Here is a 16,555-nt window from a genome sequence, read left to right on the forward strand (position 1 = left end):
CCTGGGGTTCCCATTCACAACTCTGGGTGATGGGGACATGACAGAGGGAATGCCACGCCTTTCATCTCTCTCTTCCTCTCAGAGATATGGAGGTTTCCATGCGCTGGGTTTGGATCCAGTGTGAGCTTGTGAAATATCATGTGGAGGGTGGACCATACAGTAGTAATAATATTATTATTTAGGAACTTTTACACGCTTATATTTAAATGCATTACATGAACAATCATTGCAATAGGCCAAAAAATGTTACATTTACTTGTTCCAACAAATTGTAGTGCTCTACCAATCAAAATTTATTTACTGGAACAAATTTGGGCAGTAATAGTAATATCAGATAAATATTTATCTGATATATTAATTTACATTTTACAATTACCATTGAAATGTGTGTGTGTGTGGATACATCTGTCACACATTTAATAACTCTTTATTTCTTCAATAGTTTTTCAATAATTGCAACCTTTAACTCTGCTGGTATCGGATCTGTGCATTGCATGCGTGTTAAGACCAGCTTCGTGATGGTGAATTGCTTGCACCATCAGAATACCCGTGTGCCATGCACAAAACAATCCGCACCCCCGATGGGTTCTGCCTTCATGCCACCTGCTCAGTGCAAGTGCTAAGAAAACAAAGCTTGAAATAACAACCTTCGTGCTTGCAGCCGTCTTGTTTTTAGTTTGTGCCACCCTAAAATAGCAATGTCACCTTTCAATGTGTGCCATCAAAAAAGGGCCTATTGACACATTCCCCCAACGCAAGAATTCTGAATGTTAACAGTACCCCTAAAACAGCTTGTTGGTGTGAACTTTTGAATAATTTTCTGGAAATGTACTTATAATCCTGTACCCCCTTCTCCTCGGCCCTGGGCTGTTTAATATTAAAAGTCAGCCTTCACTGGAATAGTGAGAAAATGTCATCAATAAATTATTATACTTTACCTGTCTGTATATTTTTTGTGCATGATATCAGACAGATTGGAGTGTACAGTAGTTGATTTTTAAGTAAAAGAAAAAAAAAACTCTCGTCTAGGATCTGCAGGCATATTGGATGTGGTCTTCCTTTGCTATGGAAACAGAGTCTCAGTGGTAGGTAGAACTTTCAGGGGGAAAAATTAGAAAACATTTATTTATTTATTTAGTCTTTTCTTCATGATCCATCTTTGCTGATGGGCAGAATATGAAGAAAACATGTCTGCTTGACTATGCTGACAGACAGTAATTATCACTCAGAAATGAAAGATTCATCAGACTCACAAGCACCGTAGTATGCAGTCGACTGATTGACATGCATAGAGGTTATGACATTTTTTTCACATATACACGTACATACCAAACCAAGGTAACAACATTTTTTGGGAAAGCATTAATTAATAATGACATTTAAAAAACACAATATTCTAAAAATACTATAGTACGATACCGCAAGATTACTACCTTGGAGAAGATAAGAGATCATTGGGATTCAGGGGGCAGAATGCCACAGTCCAGAGACACTAGGCTCCTTTAAAGCCACCCCCGCACTTAGATTGTCAGATTTACAATTTGTGAAAACCAGACAACATCGCAAACAAGGTGGGGTTCCGTTGTGCGGCTGGACTGCGCTGGGGGGAAGGGGTTCTGTCGGAATGGATCATGGACCGGGGGGTGATTGAGACGCAAATTCATTACAAACTGCTGGTACATTTTTTCCATCAATTATCCAGGCCAGGCATTATATTTTCCTGTCGGGACCACAAACCACACACGTACAAATAATTTGAGAACCGGACCGGGGGGAAGGGGTTCTGTCAGAATGGATCATGGACCGGGGGGTGACTGAGATGCAAATTCATTGCAAATTGCCAGTACTTTTTTCCTGTCGGGACCACAAATCGGATACGTACAAATAATTTGAAAACTGGATATTCTGGGTTTAAAACCAGATATCAGGAAGGTGTACCCCATCCCAAATTTGAAAGCGCAGAAAGGGTGAAGCCACACAGAAGACAGTGAAGCCTAATTAATGAGTCCTCCTTAAGAGAACTGGAATGGGGAAGTAAAATTTCAAATGGGGGACAGTTTACACGTTATGGTACCACATTCTCCATCGCTTCTGGTTGTTTCGCCAGATTCCTTGGGGAATGTGGTGCCATAATGTGTAAACTGTAAAATGTCTGCTCATTGTCACAGTAACTGCAGTTTCCGTTCAAATATTAGTTAGTTATAAGCGCAGTGCACTGCTTCACAACCAGCTTCGTTTTTTGTGCTAGGCCTACCATACAGGTCATTCTACAGTTAACTAGCTTTAGCTAATTACTTAGCTTGCAGTCCTATAATAACCTCTTTACCCAGCAGGCCAATAATCAGTTAAGGTCAATTAAGAATGTCCTCTGTAGGTCCTACGTGAAAGCACATTCTTAGGCATGTGATAGCATTGTATTCAATAAGATATCCAATAAGATTTGAAACATCACAGTGGCATTGGAACCAGAAACAGAGGGATGCAGCCACTCTCATTACACGGCAGCAGAACACAAAGAGCACAGGATCTGCAAGCTGCCACAAGGACCTCATGGGCCCCTTTGCAATATGGGCCCCTGCATTCATGCGGTCCTGGCAATCATTGATACTGGAAACTTGAGGACTGTCAGGGTGTTGAAATCATGTCTTCTAGAAATACCCTTGCAGCTTTAAGGCAGTAGTGTTTGGGTATTGGGGGGCGGGGGGGGGGTCACAGAGCATCTGCATGGAGAGGAACTAGCTGTTCTTCATCAGCTGCAGTGCCTTAGCATGTGACTGGCTAACTTACATTTCTGTTTGATGAGCTCGCTGACTGACCGCAGAGGCTCTGTTTAATTTTCCAAAGCGTATGTAAAATTCACTGTCCTCTGGTGCACATTATTAATCAGACTTTTCAAGAAACCAAAGCCGTTTTTGATTTTTATTTATTTATTTTAGCCTCTTCTAACTGCATGTCTTGTTGTGGCTCTGACACATATTAGCTGGTGATTTATGAAGGCCACACCTTAATCTGTACCAAGACATGGGCCATCATCATTTAACTGATGTTCCACTGTTTATCTCAGAGACCTGAAGGCTCATGAATTATTATCCTGTCTCACACTATGACCTGGTAATCTCACACACGTTATGAAGCATTATTTTCCTGGCTCTCTGTGTACTGTCTAAACTTTTAAGATTAACTTTCCAATTCTCCCTTCAGTTGACAATACTCAGTAAAATGATTAGTGTTAATTCAACTCTGACAGTCCAACATGGACCGTATGTGCTCTGTAAGAGTTTAGCATTTAATATTTTACTGTGCAATTTATAAAACATCAACTACCATTAATTATATGATGTATTTGCTGTTATTGATTGGTACTGATCTTTGTTACCCTTTGCCATTGGTGACCATCCGACGTCTGCAGTTGGGTCACGCCAATAGCAGCCAGTACTTTGGATTATGCACTAAACCTGCGGAAAAATAGAAATATGATATATAAATGATAATTATTTCTTTTTTTGCTCACTTCCTATAAATATGCTTCTCTTAGGAATAGTGTTGAGCCACCTCTTGATATTGCATAACGCTTTATCAATGGATGACCCACACCTGTGTGGTAGTATCTGCTTTGTATCATTTTGCTGTCACTCATTTACCCTTTGTCTTTTTGTTCACCTTGTGTTTTGTTCTGTACGTACTGTACAATAAAGCAGTAGATGGTATTACGCGCTGACAATATGCACTGGAGCGGCGAGGACAGAGATAATTGAGTTTACATGCCATTATCCAGCGTAGGTCTGTCTCTGCCCCCAACCTCTGGCTGATCCCAGCCCATCAGCTTTGTGCTTGTCTCAGTCTGAGACGCACACCATGACAGCCGGAGGGCCGCCGTGGCGTCTACGCACACAGTGTATGCTAATTTGTAAGATGCAAAAACGTGGTGCTGGGGGGTCTGTCATGCTCACACGGGGCTCTGGTTTTGAAGACCAAGGCTCTGTCTCTTTCCCTACAGAGGATCGTCCATTTGATCTACCGTCCCAGAAGGAGCCGTTGGCCCAGTGAACATCGTTCTCATTACTTGCGTCTCGGCCTCCTGAGTGACTCTGTCTGTGAAGGCTGCACGAGTCTCAGTCTCTATGCTCTTTTGAGTCTGTGCTATGTCTATATTAGCCAGGTGAGACCAGGATGCCACCGTAGTGGGGCCGGATTCATCAAATTGAAGTCGGCCTGGGGGTTCTGCAGATCACCAATCCACAAGGCATTAACTGTAGTGCACTCATAAGTAATCAACCATGGACTGCATTGAGTTATTTTTCGTACTCTCGTGTTCCAGGACCGTGCTTGATTCATGAAGGATTAGGACCACTCCCTGCACAACTCCACAAGGGTTCTATTTACACTTCAAGTGGCCTCATCACAATTTAGAACCAGTGTGTGGTTTTCTTCTCTGTAATAAATAAATAAATAAATAAATAAATAAAAACATCCTTTTCCGCTCTTCCTGTCTGTTAGATTTTAGGGTTTGATATGAGGCAACTGGGGGAATTAAATCACCTCAGCCTGTTGTTTCTTTGTGAGATCTATAGTGAATCAGAGCACACACTATGTCCTCCCCTTCGACTGAGGATTTTTCAGTGTTGAGACAAACCCATAAATATGAGTGGGGTAATCCATTTGGGGAGAAAAAAAGAAGTATTCAGTATAAAAGAAAGTAAAAATGAGCTCTGGATGGGGCATATGGCTCCACTGGAAATTATTTATAATACCTGTAACATGATATATCAAGTCAAATGAAAAAAATGAGTTAAAATAACCACTTTCCTTGGTCAAACATTCACACAGACCTTATTTCCCGCCAGTCTTTCCGGTAATCTTTGTCTTTGTCCTAAATGTTATGGAGCTCACTGTACATATGACACTGAGACACATGTAAATTATTCATGACTCATTCTCTGAGTGTCAGTCCCTGTAAGTGCAACTCAGTTAAGCTGATTTATTAATTCTGTTTAAGGTGATCCTTTTGTTCCTTGATAGGTATATGGCAGCTGAATTTTCTAAAAGCAGGGTCAGCAGTGTTAAGCACCTCCTCAGTTCTCAGCAGGTGCATATTAGAATGCATTAATACATTTGAATGGAACCTATCTGTGGTAAAATGAAAATATGTATGCAGACTCAGAGACTTTTCTTACAGTGCATTACGATTAGTTTTGTTAAATGGGATTCAGAGTGAGAATGTAAGATTTGTTTGTGCGCAAGCAGATCTGTCTCTCAGTAGGGCACATTTGCAGATATGTTTGTTTAGAGAGATATATTAAGTCAGTAGGGTACATGTTAGTGCACATGCAGATCTGTTTGTTTAGAGGGAGATATGTAGTGAGCATGGTACATGTTAGTGTGCAAGTAGATCTGTTTAAAAGGGAGAGATGGAGTCATTAGCATTCTTGTTAGGGTGCATCTAGATTTTTTGTTTGAGGGAGAGAGGAAAATGCATATTATTTATTTCCATGCAGAGATCTGTGAATTCAATTCAGTTTTTCTCCTTGACATCACGCATAATGTTGGCTCATGCTGCCGCAACACTTGGATGTTGATCTGAACGCGTACCCCTCCTGCCCACACAGTCTTCTCTCAACACGTGGATGAATGACGGCTCCGTCTTAGCGCGGGGTGGGGGGTTGGGAGAGTGGGCGACCCCCACTAATGGGGCCCTATGATGAGTGACAGCTGGAGAACGGATGTCCCCGGGCCCCACGCAGTATTCCCACCGAGGAGCGCTCTCAGTGCATCTGTGTCACTTGTGAGCACTTTCTATTTCGCTGTGGAAGCAAGGCGTGTTTGAACTCGTCTCTGTAAACTGACTTTTCTGCACTATGAAACGGCAGAGGGAGAATAACAGATGTTGTTACTTTGCACTATTCAAAACAACAGCTTAATTAGTGTAATTGCTCTGTATCACGTATTAAAAATAAGCTTTTAGTTTACAAAATTATGGCAGCACTTTGTTGCAAAAAAAATTTGCACAGTATCTTTTTATAACGAGAAACTTTTGTAATTATAAAGACAAACTTTTCTTATTAAAATGAGATCATTTCTTCATAACAAAATACCAGCATACATTCTATAGCCAAAAGTATGCAAGACACCTCACATCCAACATCTAATCCAAAATTATGCAAATTAATATAGAGTTGGTCTAGCCTTTTCTGCTATACCAACCTCCACTCTTCTGGAAAGGCTTTATACTAGATGTTGGAGAATTTCTGCAGGGATTTACTTCCAGTCAGCCAAAAGTGCATTGTTGAGGTTGGGCACTGATTGGGCGATTAGGCCTGGCTCGCAGTTAGTTTTCCAACTGACCCCAAAGATGCTGGATGGGGATGAGGTCGGGGCTCTGTGCAGGCCAGTCAAGTTCTTCCCCATCGTTCTCAACAAATCCATTTCTATATGGACCTTGCTGTGTGCCCGGGGGCATTTTCATGCATGCTGAAACAGGAAAGGCCCTTCCCCAGACTGTTGGGGAAGCACAGCATCATCCAGAATATTGTTGTATGTTGTATCATTTAGATTTTCCTTCACTGGAACTAAGGGGCCTCGCCCAAACCATAAACAACAGCCCCAGACCAAGGTTTGTCCAGATACCATTGGTCATATAGCATATGTGTTATAACGAGAAAAGGATCTTCTTATAACGAGATCCTTTCTCAACTTGTTATGAAAAGAAAACATAGCCTATCGAAAATACTTTTTCCGTGGAGGCCAAAAACTTGGAGAATAGCTCATGTGCATGTCTTAATCAAGTTTTACTTAGTCTTGTGTTGTGACAAAATTCTACACTAAGAATAATTTTGACGTGTGTGGCTATACAGGACAAAGGCTCAATATGGCCCTTCAAGTTATTGACCTTCACTTGAACTAATTCTGTGTATCATTTCCAGTGGTGGACAAAGTACACAAATCCTGTACTTGAGTGAAAGTACAGATACCCTTGCTAAATATTACTCCACTAAAAGTAGAAGTCTTCAATTTAAATTTCTACTTGAGTAAAAGTACAAAAGTACCTGCTTTTAAAAATACTTAAAGTAATCTCGAAGATTTGCCAAATAAATGTCTTTTAAGTCACTATTTATCGCTGCATTGGGTAATTGATCACAACACAATGGTAATTGATCCTATTTTTATATTAATTTATACTATTATTATTATTATCATAATTCATGATTAAAAAACTTGGTGTCTGTGGAGACATTCCCGGGAAATAATCACAAGCGGCGCACAGTTAGTGATGTGCTTTTCATCACCCATCAGTAGTTGGTCCGCCAGAGAGGGTAGGCGGAATTAACGCAACAGGCTCGCTCTTCAACTCACTTGTGTGTGAGTGGCGTACTGTTTTTTCCGGTGTCTGCATGCGTTACAATAACAGAGAAAGGGGGGTTTGGGGGAGTTATGGAACCCTAAAAGGTTTTTGTGTAACATGAGAGATCATATTATTTGTTGATGTAGATTTTGTATTACATTTAATGACAATGTAACTTTACTAAATTACATAGCTATTTGCACAGCTAACGCTAGATACCGGACCATGTCAAGAAAGACAACATTAGTTTAGACAACGTTGCGCACAGTATCCATCTCTCATATCAGGTAACGTTGCGTTAGCTAGCTAGCTAATGTAATTAACACAATCTAATGTCGGCAATTTAAATAAAAGGCTAGCTAACGCTACCGAACGGTACCGACCTCGCAAACCGTCTCTCGAATGCAATGCTACCTTGTTGCAACGTTGCAGTGTAGCTAACTTAAGGCCAGTTCAGATCAATGATTCGCAAGGAGACTGGGTGCAACTTGCAAAATTCCAAGACGTCTGATTGTAAACGTTCTAAAACTGCACTTGGCGATTTGACAAGGACGGTCTTTTAAAACCTCAGGGCAGGCAACGGCTCTGCTACTAGCCAGTTCACACCGCTGCAATTTTCTCTGCAACATTATAAAAGTGTTTTGCCTCATTGCAAATCATTGATCTGAACTGGCCTTAACGTTACCGTTATTTACATTGCCATCGAGTTCATCAATATATTATAATGATCGGAATAAAGCCGGGGTATGTGGAGCAGAGCCGGGTCTGATTTCTGAAGACGTCATGCAGGAGAAAACTAAATAAAAGAATATGGCAGTATGGATTAGCATTGTTATTATTTTATTACGCTTCCTCATATGTTCCTTCAGCTTTTATGCCCTTTTTGATGAAATCTCCTTTGTTTTTGTTTTATTCTTCTTGTTCTGATTGCTAATTTAACACCCAGCTCAGCTTTATTCTCGAACAGTTTAGCTAGCAAATCCAGAAACACCACGGGTAACATTTTGCAAGGCAGTTGTTTCAAACATACCACACAACAATCATTCACGAAAAAGACTGCTTATTGTGCACAAGATACATAATAGCACGAGCTACAGCGAATCCCGCAAATTCTTCTCTGCAGTGTAAAGATGTTCATACCGGGCAAAAGGTGGATAAAGAACGTTTGCAGAAATTGATCATCACTAATTCTACCCCAGGTTTGCTACGGCATTTTAACCCGGCTCTGCAGTGTAAAGACATCTTGAGTTAGCCTAATGTTAGACAACGAATGAGTATGTACATAACGTTACTTTTATAACAACAGTTTTTTATTCAGTAAATAATAATTGTTATAGTTGGCGTGCCAACTGACTGACGTCACACAGGCAACACTGGTTGGATCCGGTTGGATCTATAGGAAGTGAGGTCCAAAAACACACCTGCAATTACCTCTTCTCGCCATTGGCACCGCCATAGAGAACGAAACTGAAATCTTCGAGATTGTCACTAAGTATCAAATGTAAAAAGTACTATTATTTAGTATGGTTATGTTTCTCAGGGGTTGCTGACATTACAAACCATTTTAAAATACAGTAGGCAAACTAAATTGTTCACCTTCTAACATACTGTATGTAAGAGCGAAAACTATGGTATAAATACAAATTAACTATTTAAAAAAAGAGGTTTCCTGGCGACTTAGCCACCAGAAAGGATATAGCACAGGCAACAGGTCATAGCTTAATGCGGAAGTGAATGTGATAAAAATGCTATTCCAAATGAAAAATTACAAATGAAAATGATGTCAGCTAGGTATATCAACAAACATATGGCTTAGGCATACCCAGAAGTCAAGAAATTACGAAAAATCGTTGAATCGTCAGGTGCAGCTTCTTTGACTGCTAACACAGAGTGAATGCGATGATGAGAACTTTCGGTTGACCTATTAAACGATATTCCAAAACCAAAATTAGACATTGTTATACATGATTAGAAAGCTTATACTCTCACCTAATGAATAAATTAATTCTCAATCAAGCCAGACTGTACTAAAAAGGGCAACAACGCCGTCAACAACACGTGTGCAGCAGCTTCTGGTCCGGTCTTACTCCAGAAAACGACGTCAGCTTGTAATACCACACATGTTGTTTTCGGTGTTGTCATCATTTGTAGCACAATCTGGCTTGACCTACAGTTAATCGATCCAATAGGTGACAGAATAAGCTTTCTAACGATGTATCATTTTGTCTAATTTTACTTTTGTATTACCGTTTTATATCCCAGCGTATTCGAAGGTTTTGTCTCATTATAGCTGCATTACGCATTCAGTCTGTGGTAGCAGTGAAAGCAACGCTTTATCACCCCAACTCGTAGGTAAAAGACACTGCACCTGGCGAAATTCCATCGATGACTTCCGTTGTTTCTTGGAAAATACTATTATTCTTGAGAAATTCTGAGCGTGGCTGAAGCATATGTTTGCTCATAGACCGAGCTGATATACTGTTCCAAGATGTACTTGGACTGTTAAGCTGTCACTCTGTGTCCCAAATCTCCTGTCTCTACTCGCCTTCCCGCCTAGCTAACGTCTTTGGTTCAAAGTGTCATAAGCCGATCGAAACGCGCGCTGCGCCCTGATTGGTAGGCTTCAGTATGAAAGTGATGTCCTATTATTATTCTATAGGATCTTTTAGACAATCCATTTTCTCCACATCAAAGTAACAAGTAACAGACAGATATCCTACTTTTTACTCCACTACTTTTGTGCAATATTTCGTTTGAAATGTAATGGAGTGAAAGTAAAAAGTCTCCCAAAATGGAAACACTTGAGTAAAGTACAGATACTTTAAAAAGGTACTTAAGTACAGTAATGAAGTGCATGTACTTCGTTACTGTCCACCACTGATATGCTATGTACATTTATAACAGTATCTATCATAATTAATAATTCAGAGAATAGTGTGCTGTGATCCTATAAAAGACAAATCTAGGGCTTTATTATGTGTGTGTGTGTGTGTGTGTATGTATGTGTATATATATATATATATATATATATATATATATATAACCTGGTAATGTCTATGAAATGTGTCTTTATGTAAGTAATCAGTGTGTCACTCTCTCTACAAAACTTTAATTTTTCTTATTGTAATGAGAGAAAAAAATGTTTTCATTATATTGTGATCCTTTTGTCAGTGTGCTGCTGTACAAAACATAAATAATTGGAAATTATTTACACACCCATATCTTACGAGTGTAAATAAGAGCAATTAATTACTTTTTAAAATAAGAAAAGTAAATAACCAAGATGCAGCAGAATTTTACAAAAGTAGGAAGAGTTCTCTACTGTATGAAGGAGAGTAATTACTAGACAGTAACTTGTCATCCCCACATGTATATTGGTATAATTAGCTGTGTGTTATGTAACAAATAAATAAAATGTATATTTGTACAGTATACACTTTCTTAAGAATTTCATATGACATGGCATGGGTAACCTCCTAGGCTTGGAATACAATTCTACTCAAATCATCTGAAAATTCAGTTAAATCGAACATGAAAAACAAGTTACTTGTTATCAGGTATGCAAGCCAACTGTAGGTTTATACTCACCGGCCACATTATTAGGCACACCTGTTCAACTGAAAACTGCACCCGTTAATGCAAATATCTAATCAGCCAATCACGTGGCAGCAACTTATTGCATTTAGGCATGTAGAAATTTAGGCATGTAGACATGGTCAAGACTATCTGCTGAAGTTCAAACCAAGCATCATAATGGGGAAGAAAGGTGATTGAAGTGACTTTGAACATGGCATGGTTGTTGGTGCCAGACGGGCTGGTTCGAGTATTTCAGAAACTGCTGATCTACTGGGATTTTCACGCACAACCATCTCTAGGGTTTACAGAGAATGGTCCGAAAAAGAGAAAATATCCAGTGAGCGGCAGTTCTCTGGGCCAAAATGCCTTGTTGATGGCAGAGGTCAGAGGAGAATGGCCAGGCTGGTTTGAGCTGATAGAAAGGCAACTGTAACTCAAATAACCACTCGTTACAACCGAGGTATGCAGAAGTGAATCTCTGAATGCACAACATGTCGAACCTTGAAGCAGATGGGCTACAGCAGCAGAAGACCAACCTGGTGCTAGCAAGGTGTACCTAATAAAGTGGCCGGTGAGTGTGTGTGTATATGTGTATATATATATATATGTGTGTGTGTGTATATGTGTGCGTGTGTTTGTGTGTCTGTCTGTCTGTGCATGTGCGTGTGTGTAAAGCTGCTCTGCCAATTAAATATAATGTATGGTATGTGGCATTTTGTAGTTTTTTTTTTTTTTTTTTTTTTTGGGAAACTACATTGCTTCAAACAAAAAAAAAACATTTCTTTTACTTTTTCCAGGGTGACATTTTGAAGCTGTTTATTGAGTAGGCAAATTCCAAATGGTTGTTATGAATCAAAAAATCAAATCATGCCCAAGGGGACTCTCAAGATGAAGAATTACACTTACCTAAGGTGAGTAAATACCTTAGAGACTGCAGAGAAAATACGGTTTGTGTAAACGTTCGACTAGGAAAAGTGATTATTTTCACTCCTTTTTTGTAAATAGTTTTTTTTTATTTTCAGCAGTTACAAATATAGCAAGTTGTGCACTCCTATTACTCCCCTCCAGCATACTTTGCACTTTGAACTGATGCACTTGTTGTATGTCGCTCTGGATAAGAGCGTCTGCTAAATGCCTGTAATGTAATGTAATGTAATACTCACAAAAATGCTATTTCATTAATTTGGCAAGTCAAAATGAAATGGAAAAAAGAATTCCAGCTGATAAAATAGCTCATTTATACTCTTTAATAATCTGACTGAAGGTATTGGGATAGTGCAGGGTGTGGGATTGCGAGTGAGCCTTCTATGAAGGCTGAGGGAGATGAGGAGATAATCATCTAAAGCTGCGTGGGAGGTCCTGCTTTGCGATTAAATTAAACAATAAATCTCTGATGGGTTAGTCGCAATCTGCCCAGGATCTCTCTTTGATTGGTGCGCTAGTTCAGGACCCTGAGACTGCTCCAGTCATAGCCCAGCACAGAAGGAATATTATTTACATATGTTTCCCCAACATTATTTTATCTGCAGTTCCACACTGCCATGTGATGCAAGACGAGCCAAGCTACGGTAAAATTATGTATTCAAGTTCAGTCCACAGATTGATAATTTGATAAGCAGAAATCAAAAACATAATTGTAATGCATGGTGGAAAAATGGAGAAATATGCTCCCTTTTGGAAGTGTTGTTTTATTTATTTCCATTAGTTACGTTTATGATGATGAATGGACATGACAAGCAAGGGTCACCTTGTTGAATTCTTTATTCTCCGGTTCCCATAGAAACAAATAGCACAGGAAGGAGCAAGAACATAATAGTGCTCTACTCAGACCATTACCCACTTATTTGAGGCAGAACCTTGTGGGTTCCCATACTTCTGTGAACACCTGTTTGTGTGTGTGTGTGTGTGTGTGTGTGTGTGTGTGTATGACTGCAAAAAGTGATCATCGGATTGAAAATCCTTAAATTGTCTCCAAATCAACTTAAAAAATTAAAGAAAACATTCCATCAGACTAACTTGCATTCAGCCTAGTTCTGTGTATGAAATTACTTACAAAATTATGTTGTCAAACTCACATTTTTCATGTTAATGAGTGAAACTAAATTCAAGCAGGGATTTGCACACCAAAGCAGGATATCAGAGTGTGAATGACAACGTCTGTGTTTTTGAGTTGACAAATCCTGAGAGGGGGAAGTAAGTAAATAAATAAATAAATAACTTTTGCACGCTGCCATCTGCTTATCATGGCACAAATTAAATGCACAGATGTCACTGTCACTTTTTGAAATTAACACCGTTTTCACATTTTAATTAGTTTATTTATGTGTTTTTCTTAATATTCTCCCCTCAGGCTATTTCAGGATACTAAGTCTTGACGGTGCATATTTTTAATATCTAGGATTTATGATAATCATACAGAATAGTAATTTCTAACTTTGGTTAGAAATAAAAATGTATATCTACAAACAATTTTTATTAAGATAGAACTAAGATTCAAATGTTACTGTGTGCTGCCAATTTAGAGAGAGGTATATAAGGCCCCAGAAATAAATAAATATTTATTTTGATGCACAATAAAAATATTAAACTTACTGTATATCAGATGTGTAGAGCTGGAGGAAAATGTGTAATATAATGCAATGAGTATATTAAAATAAATACATCAATAAATTCATAAATGAGTAACATAGTACGTAAATATAGGGCGGCAGTGTAGCACAGTGGGTAAGGAACTGGGCTTGTAACCGAATGGTCATAGGTTCAATTCCTGGATAGGACACTGCCGTTGTACCCTTGAGCAAGGTACATAACCTGAATTGCTTCAGTATATATCCAGCTGTATAATTGGATGCAATGTAAATGCTATGTAAAAACAATTGTGTAAGTCGCTATGGATAAGAGCGTCTGCTAAATGCCTGTAATGTAATGTAATGTAAATAAATAAATGCACATTCACACAATGCGAGTTTGAGTTGGCCAATAAATAAAAAAAATAAAAACTTACTTAGTATAAACTCTCGGTCACAAACTTCTGAGAATCACAAACTACAAGAAAAAACCCTCTTAAAAAAACAAAAAAAAAAAAAAAACAGCTTCATTCCAAAGGTTTTATAAGTTCAACTCAAATTTATTTCAGTTTCTTCACCTTAAAAACCCCACCTGTGTGGAAGCACTTGTGTTCATTATAATTTGTACACCTCATTTATTCAGTTGTTTCCTTTATTCTGGCATTTCCCTGCACATAAATCTACTTTTTACTTTGACCTTAACTGACCAGCTGGCTAACCCATAGTTTATGCACTGCCGGCCTAAACAAGAACTTGCTAGCGGAGCAAGGGTGTTAAAGACTATTATTGTAAGCAGTTTGGCAGAGTATAGTAGAAATTACGTGGTTCGCCTCTCTCTCCATTGAAAATGAATTACTTCTGGCGAGAGCACCATGTGAATGCCGAGTGTGGTGTAAATTTGGGGTAACTCATAATGATTCCACGACCAAATAGATACTGTATCGCTTGTGACCCAAACTATGTTTGACCCAAACCATGAGAATCTATGTTTGGCTCCTCCCAGCAAGACCCTTTGAGGATGATATGTGGCATGCTTTGACAGGATGCTCTCTATGGCAAGGCCTGCCACTTATAACCATCAAGCAGCTTTACACAATAACCATCAAAATGGCTTCCCCCATGCCCATGACCTCATTCTGCTAAAGGGCAAATTGGCTCTTAAGCAATCATTAGGATTCCCCTGCTCCTCACCTTAAGGAAATGAAGCCCTTCTCAGCGGGGTGGCCTGCCATCAACAGCTCTGGCGGTCATTGGCACATGTTCATTATTCATTAACTAACACCTGCTTTCTAAGTGTATCTTAAAAAAATAAATAAATAATAATAATAATAAAAATTTGAAGGGTGATTGTGAGCAACAGATTTACCCATCAGGTCTGGATGATGTTTGTGGTTAATAAGAAAATACCCTTTGGAAATAGCAATGTCAGTCAGAAGGAAAGAGATGAGATGCATGCCTATGCAAATGAACTCATGCATAAGGTTTTTATCCGAGGTTATTAACGAGGATGTGTCGGCCAAGGGCAACACTTATGTGTTTGAAATGCTAATTGAAAAGAGAAGTGAACATTACAGATTGCATGAAAAAAAAAAAAACAAATGAATGAACACATCTTTGGTTCTTGTAAAAAAAAAAAAAAAAAACCCATCTGGGGGATTGCATTAAAATAAAAAAGAACTATTCAAATTCAAGCCTATATAAGGAGACAGAAAGGTACAGAGTTTTCATTTACAAAGACAGGAAGAGAAAACCACTATCACAACTGTCCAAATTTCTAGCTCAGTGACCCTTTTCTCAAAGGAATTGTTTGTTTAATGCTTGTGCTTGAATGAGTGTGTGTCTGTATTTACGCATGGATTTAAGTCATTTAAAAGCTAACTGCTGTGTTATCTCTGAATTGTGCGTATTTTTGCATGGCGACAGTTCAAAAAAAAAAAAAACCTCCACATGTTAGGTGTGACGCCATTAAATTTAAATTACGGGTTTGTGTTGTACTCATGAACAATGTGAAGTTACGCTTGGCCTGAACATCAGAATTCATGGAAGCCATTTTCATGTGGCCTCAAGGCTGAGTGGGTTTCAAAGCCTTGCATTAGAGTATTGGAAATAAGTGTTCTTCACTTCATATACAATAACAGGGGGAAGGTTCATTATCTAACCTCTCCATATTGTGTCCGTTCAATGGATAAAACAAATGGAAACATTATTTATTGGTCATATCGGTTATTGGTCATAATAACAACATTTTTAGTTCATATGAACTAACTAACGTGACGGTGAACAAGCTCTTCAGGATATTTGACTTACTGTAGATTCTACTCTTGTGGGTGAGTGGAATATTGTGTTCGATGTCATATACATATATAAACTGAAGCTGCCACTGCATGGATATGCAGGACATCATTGCAAATGAGAACTGGCTCTCTACCAGCCTAGCTGCTTAAAAATATATTCAGACTGAAACAAAACATTATTTTTTCCCTGTCCCACACAGTTTTCAGTTTCTAAATCCCTAAACAGTGGAAGCCTTTTGACAGTAATAAATTTGTTTATGACAAATCTCTAGCTCCGTTTCATGCTCAACCCACTTAGGTGTAAAGAACTGCGCACCCAAGGCCCGAACACATTTATTACCGCATTTTACTCGCTTGCTTACCACGTGCCATCCCGTGCTATGATTTCAGCAACCGTGAATTACGAGGTATAGATTTTGAGAAATTGAAGGGGACGGCACTCATTGCCCGGTTGCGGATGAAGTGCGAGAGCTTCGCGGGCCGGGCGGAAACGCTTGGGTGACGGTGTGTGCGCGTGGCGCTTGACACCGGCATGATGGATGGCAGCCAGCTCAGCTAATTCTCAGAGGACTGCGGAATTAACCTTGGTGAGGAGAGATCTTGGTTGGCTCTTTTGATGGCTTGATGAAAAGCCTCCCCCCCTCTGTCACCGCTGTCTGCTCGCGTTATCGGGGACGTCCCTCTCCTTCCGCTGCGCATCACTCACCAGGATGGGGGGGGGGGGGTTGGTTTGTTAGTGGGAGGGGAGGGGTTCAGGGAGGGAGCTCTCAAACTTTGGG

This window comes from Anguilla anguilla, chromosome 8, assembly GCF_013347855.1.
Source record: "Anguilla anguilla isolate fAngAng1 chromosome 8, fAngAng1.pri, whole genome shotgun sequence".
Lineage (NCBI taxonomy): Eukaryota > Metazoa > Chordata > Actinopteri > Anguilliformes > Anguillidae > Anguilla > Anguilla anguilla.